This window comes from Dromiciops gliroides, chromosome 3, assembly GCF_019393635.1.
Source record: "Dromiciops gliroides isolate mDroGli1 chromosome 3, mDroGli1.pri, whole genome shotgun sequence".
In the NCBI taxonomy this organism is placed as follows: Eukaryota; Metazoa; Chordata; class Mammalia; order Microbiotheria; family Microbiotheriidae; genus Dromiciops; species Dromiciops gliroides.
In genome coordinates, this window is record NC_057863.1 from 346,076,688 (window position 1) to 346,091,865 (window position 15,178).

The following is a 15,178-nucleotide window of genomic DNA, read 5'->3' on the forward strand; positions in this document are numbered from 1 at the left end:
ACATATATGTATATGCATATAGATATCTAGATAGACATAGATAAATATGCAAGGTGGTTTGCCCTATATCTGCTCAGATCACCTAATAAAGAGACAATCAGCCTTCTTTGATTGGCTGCACAGCTGTAATAGGTTGCATCTTTAAAACTGACCATACTGGGATATTTTTTCTCTTTCCTATGTGCTTTTTCTTGCTAAATCCAGAAGGTGAAGATCACAGTTCACACACAGTATAAGTGCTATGAACTGAATGAGGAAGGATACCTTCCCTTACCCCTTTTACATCCTGTGAGTGGGATGTTTATCTTATTCTCTTTGTTAGTCTTCAGTTCCAGATGCCAGTCATGATCCCTATCAGAATTCAAGCCACATATATGTACACATCTTATATGTACATATATGTACATATGTTATAATATTATACTAATTATATTATTTTGTTTTATCATGTATCATATAATGCATCATACCATATAATATTATTGTGCTATTTGTGTGTTTGTATATAGATATAGGTATAGGTAACACTAAGTGTAAAGTTCTGTACATGGATTCAGAAGTACATATCTGCCTATTATTTATCTGTCTGTCTGTCTATCTATCTATCATCTACATGTTTATTCTAGCAGTGTTATTGAAGTTCTACTTTTTTCAAAGTAGAACCTCCAGAAGATATCATTTATGATGTATGGGCAGTTAAAGACTTAAATCATAACTGTGTCCCACTGTTGCTCGCTATATGTGTCAGAAACTGATCATTTGACTTCTCCATAAGGCCATCATATATTGCATGTGCTACTTTGCCTTGGTTTCTCTCTCTTTGATCTTTTTCACATGATCTAAGATTTCCTCTTTGTGTAACACTCAATACAATGCCCCACTATTTCACTTCTCAATATATATCCTCCACTTCAGTCAATGTAACCTAAAGGTTTTCCACATTAGCCACATAAATTCATGCCTTTTTCCTGCCATTCTACCTTCCTTCAGCATCATATTCATTGCTCTTTAAAGTCCAAAACCCCTCTACTCTTTCAGGTTCATTTTATGCCAAACTTCCTCTATGAAGTTTTCCCCAACCAAATCAAGTCTACATTTACTTCTCTGTACAAAGAATTTCTGATAAGGTTCTTTTTTGTCTTTGTTTGCTTATAGTTTAAGCCTACTTTTTAACTTTGGACTTTATATAGGTATTAGGTTCTACTCACCTCTGTTGTGTTTATGGCCCTCATGATCTGTGCTTTGCAAATTCCTGACCTAATTTGGGTCTCTTGGCTTGTATGTGTTGAGTTTCCATAAATTATTCTTGTACTCAGTCACAGTTAACCAGCAGAAATTTCTGCAGGTTCAGAGTAACTCAATTGCTGGATCTCCCTTGGTTTTGGTTTCCTGCCCTGGTTTATTCCACTGCAGAATTATGTGCAGAACTAAAGGTTAAAACTTTGTCTCTAAGGGAAGCTAGGTGGTGCAGTGGATAGAGTACCGGCCCTGGATTCAGGAGGACCTGAGTTCAAATCTGACCTCAGAAACTTGACACTTACTAGCTGTGTGACCCTGGGCAAGTCACTTAACCCCAATTGCACCACCAAGAAAACCAAAACAAAACAACAAAAAAGAACTGCATCTCTGCTCTGAGCCACCCTGCTCTGTTTCTGGAACTTGTTCCTTGTTCCTTACATAGATAGGGTCTCTGTTCCCTGACAACCTTGACTGTTCCTCTGTGTTGTTATTGTTTGGTCATTTTTCTGTTGTGTCCAACTCTTTATTGACCTTATCTGGAGTTTTCTTGTCAAAGATATCAGAGTGGCTTGCCATTTATTTCTCCAATTCCTTTCTGCCTATGAACTATGACCCAAAACTGCATTATGGGTGATACAGCTGCGAGGTGGTATCCATTTATGTTTTCAGTGCTAGTACAGGAGTCTCCTGGGATCTTTTTCTGCCCACATGTTCAGTCCCTTTATGTCCCTGAGCACTAGGCTGCCCCCTAAATACTACTACGGATGGCACAGTCACTAAACACTTCTGTCCACTGCTTTGATGCTGCTGCTGCATTGTGCTCCTGGCCAGCTATAACCCCAAGGTCCACAGAGCTCTCTGTCACTTTTCCTAAGTTACCCTGGGTTAAAGAAATGGCTCGCTCGGACTTTTTCTTTGCTTTCCTGCTCAGGATTTAGTTTGGCATAATTTCCATGTCATTTTGGAGGAGATAATAGGGTTGTTAACATAAAATTGCTAGCTCTTATTCTGACATCTTGACTCCACCTCTCTGTACAAGAAATTTTTGCAATACCTAGAGTTAGAATCAAATAAATGAGCATTTTATTGTTCTCTAGATGTTTCCTGTGTTTAATCTAGTCTCAACTATGTTATAGACTCCTGAAGGCCGGGAATGTTGCTGTGTTTCTGCTATGGTCCTTATAGAACTCTAACACTGCGATGGACACCTAATAGGTGCTCAATAATTATTTGTTGGATTTGTTTTTATTGTTTTGCCTACATGATCACATAATCAACAAACACTTATTTATTAAATGCTGACTTAATAAATGTTCCAAGTAATGCCCTAGGTCCTTTGGATGTTTATACAAAATAAACCCAAAAAATCAAACAGTCTTTACTCAACACAGTTCTGATTATTTTAAAATTAATTAACTATATTTTTAAAAATTAAATTACCAATTTGACATCATATAAATACAGTCTGACTGCCCAATTAATATGTTATGATTGAATAGTGAAAATAAATTCACCTTACTATAATTCATCAAAATTGACAAATTAGAGAATTCTGAGTCACTAGAGGTAAATATTTGATCTCATACGTTGGAGGTATTTCGGGAAAATGTGTCAAAATTACACAATTCTTGAGGTATTTACTAATAATGGTCTAATTTCATTCTTAATGTGAAATCTTTATTGAATAGCTAATGAGTTAACATTACTGAGATAACATAATTAGATCTAAATTGGCCATCTCAACTTAAATTAAGCCAGAAGACATAAAGAAGTTGTAGGTAAATGGGAGACTGGCTTTCAGGTTATGCTTAGAGAATGAGATAAGGAGTTGGTTTCATTACATAGCTAAAGCACAACAAGAACCATTAGTTGATTGGATCCTTGGTTGTCTTCTCTTACAGTGTACACAATGATAATAGGTAATAAATCAATCAACAAGTATTTATGAAATAACTCCTATGTACCAAGCACAATGCTAGATACTAGATTACAAAGACAAAAAAAGGAAATAGTTCCTACATTCAAGGAGATTGTATTCTTTTGGGGAAAAACTTTACACATGTAAATAAATACAAAGCTAACAAAACACAAAATATTTTCAGTTTATGCACCAACTTCAACAATAAAATGTCAAGTAGAGGAATTACATAAAGAACTTGACAAAAATCCTACCAATTAAGTCAATATGTATTTTTAAAAATAAAACGTGGTACTAAGAAAGGACAACAAAAAAAAGGGAAAATATGAATTGGGATCAAGTGAGTAAAGGTTTACAGATTATTTAGATGTTGACAATATTACATTGTGAATATTTACTTTAAGAACAAGCTAGAAAGTCACTGGACCTTCTGAGTACCTAATGATATTACTAGAATTGAGATTGATTATCATTTAATGAATAGAAAACTAAGGTGTACAGACACAACATTTCATTCAGAATTAGCTCTCTCTTATCAGAAAAGTGAGTCGTTTGAGCAAAGGGTACACTATGAGAAGAAACTGTATGTGATTATAAATCCAACCTGACCTGTTAACTCTGAGAAATGTGCTATTAATAATAATCAAAGACAATGACTCTGACTCATTACAACTGAGCCATGTTTAACCCCTGCAAAACAATCATCTTGTAAAGGAAATTGCTAGAGTAAGCTGGCAGACATGTGATCTTCTTTTGAAGCAAAGAGATATGGCAGCCCTGTTTGAGATTGCAAGATAATATATAAAACATTATAGAAGTTCATGATAGAAATTATGAACACAATTGCCTTACAAATATAAAACCTTTGAGAGAAAATGAAATTGTAGAGGGCTTGATGAGTTACCAATTAAGCCAGATAATTCTGAGATGACTTATAGATGAAATCAGGACAATAAGCAAATGCAAAATGGAACATCATCTGGTATTTCTGTACTTATCAATTTTTATTAGCGATAACTAGTTTGGAATTTACCACCTCAGTACTCAACTTATAATAGGAGGAAGTGTAAATTATAATTAAGAAGGTAAAGTCAGGATGAATAACTAGACCTTAACAAATATATTCAGAAAAAAATTCTTGCTTAAGTTGACACAATTTTAAAAACATTCTGGAATTAATTTTTAATATTTCTCAAGTATCTTTGTTCCCTTACCTCTCACATTGATTACCAAGTCCTTTTGATTTCACCTGTATAATATCTTATATATATCCACTAACCCCCCCATTATCATTGTACCATCATGATGTAGATCCTTATTACAAGCCAACTGAAATATGGCAGTCATCTCCGAATAAGTCTTCTCACTTCCACTTCTTTCCCTCTTATAATCTATCCTTAATGCGAAATCTAGAAACATCCCTCATCTTAGTTTATGTAGTAATGTCATACCTCTATACAAAAATTTCCATCATTCTCTATTATCTACCAAGTAGATTTCAAACTTCTCTACTTGGAATACAAGTTCTCACTATCCAGTGGAATCCCAACTATTCAGCTTTCTCTCATATAATGCCCCTGCACAGATTCTACATTCCAGTCAAACTAGACCACCTGCAATTTTTAAAACACACCCAACACTTTACTATCTTTTTTCATGCTGTTCCCTAGGTCCTTTTTGTTTCTTTTAACCTGATAAATTCCTAAGCATGCTTCAAAGTACATCTCAAATGTCAAATGCTCTTTAAGACCTTCCTCATAACATCTATGAGTAATAAAAGCCAAATTTTTATCTCCTTTAGTACCTAGCACAGTGGTTTTACTACAGTAGACACTTAATGAGTGTTTACTAGGTTAATGAATAGGGAATATTCCAAGAGAATTTAAAACACCATAGATCATGTTTTTATTTTTAAGGAGAAGTCAATAAGATATAAAAAGCTACTGACACACTTTCTCACTCCTATAACACATTTATGTTATAGCCAATGAATTCATTTGATGTATACTTTATGAAAATGTGTGAAGAGAACAATTTTGCACATATATTTTCTACAGTAAAGCATATTTGATAACCAGACAAGTGAAAGTTATAGAAAGTATAGTACAGAAGTTAAAACATTTCCATAAGAAGTCCATAAAAAAGTATGATCTAAAGCTTTTTGCAGTCATTTCCCTTCAACATGTTGAACTCCACTTCATCCCCTAATGGGAGGAAGTTAGTAAAGTCACCAATCCCCATTATGTAAACAGAAGAAATAAATGGCAGTGGGTGGAGAGGACCTTATTAATGAAGTATCTGAGGTTTTCTGTAAGAAAAGGGAAGCAGCTCCAGCAGGAAGACTTTAAAATATATTTGAGTTTGTAATCTCAGACAGATAAAATCCATCAGTGATATTAAAAGGAGTGATCTAGAAAAGGATATAATACAATGAATAAGTACAGATAGTGGATTTGTACTTATAAAAATCCTCAATGAAAGGAAAAATAAGAAAATTAAATATGAACCCCCGAAAAATAATAGAATTATAACAGGATATCCCAAAATGGGAAAAAAAGAAATATAAAAGATAAAAAAATTTAAGGGGAGCAGCTAGGTGGCGCAGTGGATAAAGCACCAGCCCTGGATTCAGAAGGACCTGAGTTCAAATTCAGCCTCAGACACTTGACACTTACTAGCTATGTAACCCTGGGCAAGTTACTTAACCTTCATTGTCCTGCCCCCCCCAAAAAAAAATTAAGGAAAGACATTAGAGTGATAATCATAGAGAGAGAAAGGAAGGAAGGAAAGAAGGAATGAAAGAAGGAAGGAAGGAAGGAAGGAAGGAAGGAAGGAAGGAAGGAAGGAAGGAAGGAAGGAAGGAAGGAAGGAAGGAAGGAAGGAAGGAAAGAAGGAAGGAAGGAAGGAAGGAAGGAAGGAAGGAAGGAAGGAAGGAAGGAAGGAAGGAAGGAAGGAAGGAAGGAAGGAAGGAAGGAAGGAAGGAAAGAAGGAAGGAAGGAAGGAAGGAAGGAAGGAAGGAAGGAAGGAAGGAAGGAAGGAAGGTAGGAAGGAAGGAAGACAAAAAGAAAGCATACAATTTAGAACTTAAAGTGAAGAATATGTCCAAAATGTAGAGGTTCTAAAACTATATAGTGAAATGGAGAACTAAAAAAGTACAGGCATTGAATAAAATTATATAACAGCACAGAAAGAAAACAGCATTGAATGATGCCAAAGTGACTGATCTTAAAAATAGAATGTGCAGAGATAAATACAGAATCATAGATCTCCCAGAAAATGTAAATTAAATATCCTGAGTAGCAAAACTGAGAAGTTTTTTTTAATCCGATAGGAGCAGAGGAATCCCTAGGAAGAGAGGAAAAAATTAAAAATGGATAGAACCCATAAGATACTAACAAAGAGATACCCTGAATATAATTCACCAAGAAATATGAGGTTCTAAATTAAGAACTTCAAAAGCAAATATTGCAGGATGTGACCTTGAAGGTCCAGTGCCAAAGATGAGGAAAAACTGGTCCTGATTTTTATGAAATTTTTATGAAATAAATTGATATGCTTGGAAGTGCAAACCTTTGTTTCCTTAGTCATTTCATCTTTCACACAGCACAAGGAGACTGAGATTAAATTCTTCATCAATAAGGAAAGTTACTCTGATTTGTTTAATGCCCCTCTATTAGAATTCAAGGTAGAAATTCTGAAAAAACTGTGGATGTTAATTATTTTTTCAATTTTAAGTTCCAAATTCTTTCCCTCTTTCCCCCTCCTTTATTCATTGAGAAGGCAAGAAAAACAAAATCCATTATAAATATGTATAGTCATGCAAAACAAATGTCAATATTAGTCATATTTTTAAAAAAAGGAAAAAGAAAGAAATGAAGAAAATGTTTCAATCTGTACTGAGTTCATCAGTTCTCTAATTGGGTGTGGATAGTATGTTCATCATAAGTCCTTCATAATTATGGTGCATCATTGTATTAATCAGAATTGCTAAATTTTTCAAAGTTGATTATTTTTTAAAATATTGCTGTTACTGTATAAATTATTCTTCTAGTTCTGTTCATGTCACTGCATCCATTCATACAAGTTATCTCGGCTTTTTCTGAAATGATCCCTTTCATCATTTCTTGTAGGACAATTGTATTCCTTCACATTTATTTATTGTTTGTTTTTTGGTTTGGTTTGGTTTGGTTTTTTGTGGGGCAATGAGGGTTAAGTGACTTGCCCAGGGTCATGTCAAGTGTCAAGTGTCTGAGGCCACATTTGAACTCAGGTCCTCCCGAATCCAGGGCCAGTGCTTTATCCACATTTATATGCCATCATTTGTTCAGCAATTAATGGGGCAGCAATGTAGCACAGTGGATAGAAGCAACTGTCCTTGGAGTCAGGAGGATGTGAGTTCAAATCTGGTCTCAGGCACTTGACACCTAATAGCTATGTGATCCTGGGGAAATCACTTAACCCTGATTGCCTCAAACACTTGGGGTCATCTCCAGTTATCCTGATATATATCTTGCCACTGGACCCAGAGGCTCTGGAGGAGAGAGTGAGGTGGGTAACTTTGCACAACCCTTCCTCACTTAAATCCAATTCACTACAAGTCATGATATCACCTTCGGATTTCATGATTCTCTTTGAGAATGAAGGACAAACAACAATTAATGGACCTCCCCTCAGTTTCCACTTCTTTGCCACCACAAAAATCATTGGTATACATATTTTTATACATGAGTCTTTCCCCTTTCTTTGATCTCTTTGGTGTATAGATCTAGTACTGGGTAAAAGGGCATGTATTGTTTAATAGCTTTGGGGGCATAGTTCCAAGTTGTTTTCCAGAACAGCTGGAATAGCTCATAGCTCCACCAACAGTGCCATAATGTACTTACTTTTCCACATCCCCATGACATGTTATTTTCCATTTTTATCATTTTTGCCAATCTGATATTATAAAGTAGTTGTGAAATCAATTTGAATATTAAAATAACATCCTTAAAAAGCTGATTCTAGGGGCAGCTAGGTGGCACAGTGAATAGAGCACCAGCCCTGGAGTCAGGAGGACCTGAGTTCAAATCTGGCCTCAGACACTTGACACGTACTAGTTGTGTGAACCTGGGCAAGTCACTTAACCCCAACTGCCTCAGCAAAAAAAAAAAAAGTGATTTTAGTTATCAATGAAAAGGACAACTTTTCAGAGAAGGAGAGAATGAGAATGATTCCTTCAAAAGAGTCCAGTGGTGCAATCAATATTTGACATAAACATTTTCATCAAAGAGAAATAATAATGATATCATTTATATATCATTTTAAAATTTGTAAAATATTTAAAAATGATCTTATTTAATTTTCACAGCAGTCTGGTGAGTTAGGTGCTATTATTTCTTTTTACAGATGGAGGAATTGAAATAGACAAACTTGCCTAAAATCACATGGCTAGTAAATTTATGAGACTAGATTTTAATTCAGTTCTTCTTAAGTCCAAGAGGAACACTCTACTGAAATGAAAAGAATATTGGAAATACTAGATTTGAAGCATGTATGACAGTTTCTGAATGAGAATACACTAAAGAATATACTGCACTTAATTCTGAGCATGAAACACTACTTTGTTTATTGAGGATGGGTTTTCTTATGTCATCATGGTTAAAAGTAAAGCAACCATTCAAGTCAATTCCACTACTGATCAGCAAAGAAGTTTTCTCCTTTTTCATTTGCTATCTGGGCCAGTTTGCTTCTCCTAGGCCCTTTCTCCTTTCCTATGGGCTGCAGACATCTGAAAGATCTTAATTGAACTATAACGCTGAACTCCCAAGCTCAAGTGATCTATCTCAAGTGATCAGTTTCCCTAGTAGGAGAGATTACAGATATGCGCCACCATGTTCTGCCCTAAATAATTACAAAATGGTGAATTAAGGTATGAAGGTATATTTAAGGTATAAAAAGGAATAAATATTAAACATCTTTATAGATAATCATGAAATACAATAGTAATTAACAAAGGATCCATAATATAAAGACTAAAATGGAGACTAAAAAACAACATTCTGAAATAATGAGTAGGTCAAAGACCAAATAATAAAAAAAGATCAAATCATAGAAACAGTGAATAATTATGCAAAGTCAATTGATAACAAGAGAACAATATACCAAAATTTATGAGATTCAGTCAAAGTGCTCCTCTGTGAGAAAAAATAAGATTCCTGAAAATGTACATGAACAAAATTGAAAGGACATGATTAAGCATTCAAGAATATATTGAGAAAACAGGGATTAGCTAGAACTGATAAAGCTAAGAGATGTTTTTATAGATTTTAAAAATTCATAAAATATTAGCTACATTGACCTTACAAAGAGTAAGAAAAATTAAATTATTAAAATAAAAAGAATAGGGGGTTAACTAGGTGGCACAGTGGATAGAGCACCGGCCCTGGAGTTAGGAGGACCTGAATTCAAATCCAGCCTCAGACACTTGACACTTACTAGCTGTGTGACCCTGGGCAAGTCACTTAACCCCAATTGCCTCACCAAAAATAAATAAATAAATAAATAAAAAGAACATGCTTAATTCAAAATTTAAAAGAAACAAAGAAATTTATCAATAATTACTATATATATAATCATGTCACTAAAACAGAATAAACACATTACAAAAAGTATAATCTACTCATATTGACAAAATAAATAGATATTTTAAATACAAATTTACCTTTTAAATATATATTTACAAATGAATTCTGCCATATATTTAAAGAATAATTATTCACTATGCAAAAACCCCAAACAAATTAATACTTGAAAAAGTGATGATAACAACAGCAGCATTTATATAGTTCTTTAGTGTTTGCAAAATGCTTTATATACATTATCTCATTTGATCCAGACAACAGCCCTGGGAGGTAGGTCTTATCATTATCCCCATGTGACAGATGAAGAAATGGAAGTTGAAAGAGATAAGAGATTTGCCCAAAGTAACATAACTGGCACTGGAGGAAGGATTCAAACTCAAGATGCCCTGACTCCAGGTCCAGCACTCAAACCACTGTGCCAACTATCCTATCTTTTATCAAACTTTTTTTGTATGTGACAAATATGGTCCTGCTGTCTAAGTCAAGTAAGGATAAAGCAGAGAAAGACAACAGTAGCTAAATTTCACTAATGAATATTGTTTCAAAAAAATTTCAGCAAAGCATTAGCAAAGAGTACTATTTTATTATACCCAAATTATTCACTATGAAGATGTTGGATTTATAATAGATATGTTAGGAAACTAATTAGTATAATTAATCATATAAGCAACAAAAATATGAATCCATCAATAGAGGCAGAAAAGACTTTTTTAAAAATACAGAGCTTTTTAATGTTAAGAACTCTAAACTGATTATTCATGAAAGTCTTTCTTTAATATGATCAAAAGAATATCTTTAAAACTAAGAACCAGAATTTTTGTCATAGGAAAATACTAGAAGTTTTTCCAGTAATTATTGGAAACAAGAATATCCTCTGTGCCAATTATTATTTGACACATCAATTTCAGCTTAAGCAGTAAGAGAAACCTTGAAATTATTAACATAAACAAAGAGGAAATAAAATTATCCTTATTTGAAGATGATAGCTAAGTGGGAAAATATATGCATTAACTGGGTTCAAATCTTAGCTCTGCTGTGTCCTACTTGGAATCAGGAAAACCTAAGATCAGTACCTGCCTCAGGGATTTTCTACATGTTTAACCCTCTCTCAACCTTAACTTCTTCATCTATAAAAAGAAATAACAAGAATATTTCCCCCAGAGTTGTTATGAAGATCAAACAAGATAATATATGCAAAGTGCTTTGCAAACTTCAGTGATATACAAATGTTAGATAGTATCATTGTTGTTGTTATATTACACAAGTTATTTAATATCCCTAGGCCTCATTTCCTTCATATATAACGAGGAGATTAGAACTTCAAAGTATCTTTCTACCTATGATTGATATGAGTTATTATTATACTGATTTGCTATGTGTGTTTGGAAAAGTAAACAATTCAATTTTTAGCTTCAGTGAGTGGTTAGATTATTGTTGAAGAGAATTATTTCCCCCTTATTAACTTATATTTGTAATGCTATCCTGACGTTGAGCTTGATTGAACTGCAAATAAGTGCAAACTCACCTAACTAACCATAATTTGCTGCCTTCAGACCATGCTTCACATCCATCCATCTTGAACATCTTTGGGCATCTTGGCATCTGTCCTGACAAGCACACATATTCACCCATCTCCCATACACATTTTCTATATCTTGCTCTGGGAGAATTAATCAACCAAATACTATTTTTGTTTATGGAAATAGTGTAAAAATAGATTATGGCTCTTCTCACTATTCCTGTGACTGACCAGATAAAAATTGTATTCCCTTTTCACCATTTTCCTGCAAGTATTCTTCTCCTCACCTTAAAATAAAATGTCTTTTTGGGCAAGAATGTCTGTTTTTGTATCTCCAGCCTCTAGCACAGTGCTTGACAAATAGTAGGTGCTAAATAAGTCTTTTCTAACTTATTCATTTTAAAGGGATGAAAGAACCAACTAAGTTATTAAGGGGATACAGTATGGAGCTAGATAAATTAATGAAAAAACTTATCTTTAGGAACAAAAAAATCTAGGCTTTAATAGGGGATCATGGAGAAAAAGTCAAAATTAAGAAGGAATAGTGTTTCTAGTCTTCAAGCTATATTATAGAGAAATAATAATAAAAACACTTTGAATACTAGACAAAAAAGTTAAGAAATAAACTTAATAACTCAATTACTATAAATTCCAAAACATAAATTACCTAGAAGTGTTTCTATTTTATAACAATTTCTGGGCAAAACTGGAAAGGATCTGGCTAAAATTAGTTTTAGACCAGAAATTTATACTATATACCACAGTAAGCTCAAAATCAGTGTGTGATTTGAATATTAAAATTCGCACCATAAATATTGGAATAGAACTAGATCAGATACTTTTCACAAGGTGACTTCACAGTCAGACAAGGGCTAGAGATAATTATACAAAAGTAAAATAATTTTGTTTGCCTGATATTGGAAACCTTTTGACAAAACAAAATTAATTCAACTGGAGTTAGAATGGAAATGATTGACTAGGAAGCCATCTTTTTAAAAAATCAATATCTCTGATGAGTTTATGTTAGGAAAGATATAGACAACTAACAGAAATTTATAAAAACAAAAGTAATTCCTTGATGGATAGACCAAAAGATATAAACAAACAATTTTCAAAAGAATTGAAAGATATAAGAGAATGCTCCAAATCACTAATAATGAAAGAAATAGAAATTAAAATAACTCTGAGGTTTTAACTTACACCTCCCAAGTTGACAAAGACAACCAAAGAGGAGAATAATCAATGATGGTGGGGTTATGGAAAGAAAAGTACAGTAATGTACTATTTATAGAGCTGTTAACTGTCCCAACCATTCTGGAAAGCAATTTGTAGTTAAATAAAGAAAATTAATAAAATGTCCATGCCATTGGTCCCAGGGCCCCCACTGGTAAACATATAATCCAAGGGTATCCATGATAAAGAGGAAAGTCTCATATATACCAAAATATTTATTGTACCATCACTTTTTGTAGTAGCAAAGAAAAAAAAAGCATTCCTTCAAAAGTCTGCAACAAGATCTTTTACAAGTATATAGAGAGTCCATGGCAAAATAGATTCATGTATTGAGAGCACATTTGTCAAAGGAGTAACTCACAGATGCTTTTTTTTTTTTTTGGCTAGACATCTTTTTTCATCATTTTTTGGTGTTATTAAGTATTACTCTTAATTAAGCATGATATAGTTTCATTGTTGGGTTCCATGGGCAGTCATGAATGTGTGTCTATCCTGTCCTTGGCTCCCAATGCCAACCATCAGTTGAACCAGGGAAGTACTAGGATGTCAACTATGAAAATTCCAATATCTCATGGATTCTGAAAAGTTTTCAAGTTCCTCCTCTAGTCAAATGCAGTGGGCATAAAGGAGAGGAAACATATGTCAAGGACAAAGCTAAGACTTTTACAGCCTCACCAGGTGGTTTCTTCTTTAGTGTTCTCTCTCTTGGCTCTGATTCCAGCTAAATTGATGCCATTATACAGGACCTACTAGGTGTGACAAGATCTTTTAACTAATTGGAATATACTTCATGTTTGAAATAATTTCATTTTATTCAATGACATTTAGTCTAAAACCTATGATTAAGGTTGATTGATTACTTTAAGTGGGGTGTGTGATTTGATTGAATACACAATCAACACCCTCACCCTAACACTTCAAACACTTTCACAGTTCCTCGCTTGTTTTTCAGTTTCATATGCCTAGTTCTTGATCTTGGCTATTTGCTCCAACATTCTGAATCCTTTCTAATAAGGAACATCTCAGTTTCATTTGAAATCTCACCCACACCAATAGCCACAAATCTGTCCCTCAAGCAAGAGAACAACATGGATCTTGCAAAGAAGAAAATGAAGTGCATTTTTTAGGTTGCTTCTTGGGCTAAATTTTTAATATTTTACTTTTGAATTAGATGTTGGGTATGATAACACAATCAAACAGAAATCCCTGAATTACCATTAGGGAAAAAAATATCTGAAATGTGCAATTGTTATCTATATTTATCTTGTTAGTAGAGTAATAGTCTCTTCTTTACTCACCCACTACCCCAAAGCCCAGAGTAGTAGAACTATTGAGGATCTTCCCAGTTGCATATGGTTTCTTCACACAACCACCCATTTCCCCTCAACAACAACAACAACAACAACAACAACAAAAACAATGAGAAATGTGGCCTCCCTTCTTTCTGCTCCCAAATATGATTTTGACTCTCTGGACTTCACCACCACTACTAAAGCTGCCTTTTCACTCTGTAACTATCCTTTGTTCCTATGGCCTCATACTGGAACATCCCTTTGCCTCTACAGCCACATTCTCTCACTGGTGAGTTCTTGCTAGGGTCTCCATTTTGGGGTTGGATCCAGGTTGGCCTTCTGTCATTGCTCCCTTTGTTCTGCTTCTGACTCTCTGAACATTGACATTGTACATTAGCTGTATTTTCACCCTGGTACATCCCTCTGCACCTGAGTTCTTCCCAAACTAGAACAACCATCTGCCACTCAGGACCCCCTTTTGCTCTGGTGAGTTCCTCCCAAGGCCTCCTTTTTGAGGAGGGTCCTGGGCCAGTCTTTCTTTATTCCTCCCTCAGTTCTGCTTTTTTTTTTTAAAGGAATGAAAAGTGATTTTATTGGGGGGAGGGAGAGAGGGAAGCACCAACACCTGGCAGTAGCAGGAAGGTCTCTCATGGGAGGGGCACTAGAACTGTGCTTGGAAGGGCTCCCAATGGGGTAGAAGTGAGGAGGGAGAGGAAGATGGTTCCCATCCTTTTTGCATCACTTCCTGCTTCTTGCTCTGACTTCTAAAACTGGTCAAAAAGGTCCCCCTCCTCTTTTCCCACAGATAAAGTGTCCCATTGGGGCCCAGATGGCCCCTCATTATAGGGAAAGAGAAGTGGGCAAATAAATGCCAGAGTCTTGGAATCTCCCTCCAGGCCTGAAGTTCAGAGGATGACGACGACCTTTGGCTGCAGCTTTCTCCTCCAGGGTGAAAATGGTCTGAGTGAAGGCATCATGGAGTTGGCTTCTCTCAGCATAATCTGGGGGCGGAGTGGGGAGGGGAGTGTGTGGTGAGGGGGTAGAGGCTGGACCACAGACTCCAGACCATGGGTTGGGGTGGGAGAGAACTCCTCAGTTCTGAATGGGCTGAGAAATGGGCTCTAAGCTACTCAAAGCTATGATGTGCTTTGGGGGCATCCCAAACTTCCCCTGGAGAGTGGGGGGAGGTCCAGTGGGGGGGGGGGCTGGGGACTGGTTTACAGCATGAATGGGCCCCAGCAGAAACTGGGGAAGTGCCACCCAGGAGGAGGGGTAGGGCCCATTACAGGTGGCACAGTGCCAGGGGTTTTTCTTGTGTGCTCCCAGGTAGCTTTCAGGTCTCTGATGGGATAATAGA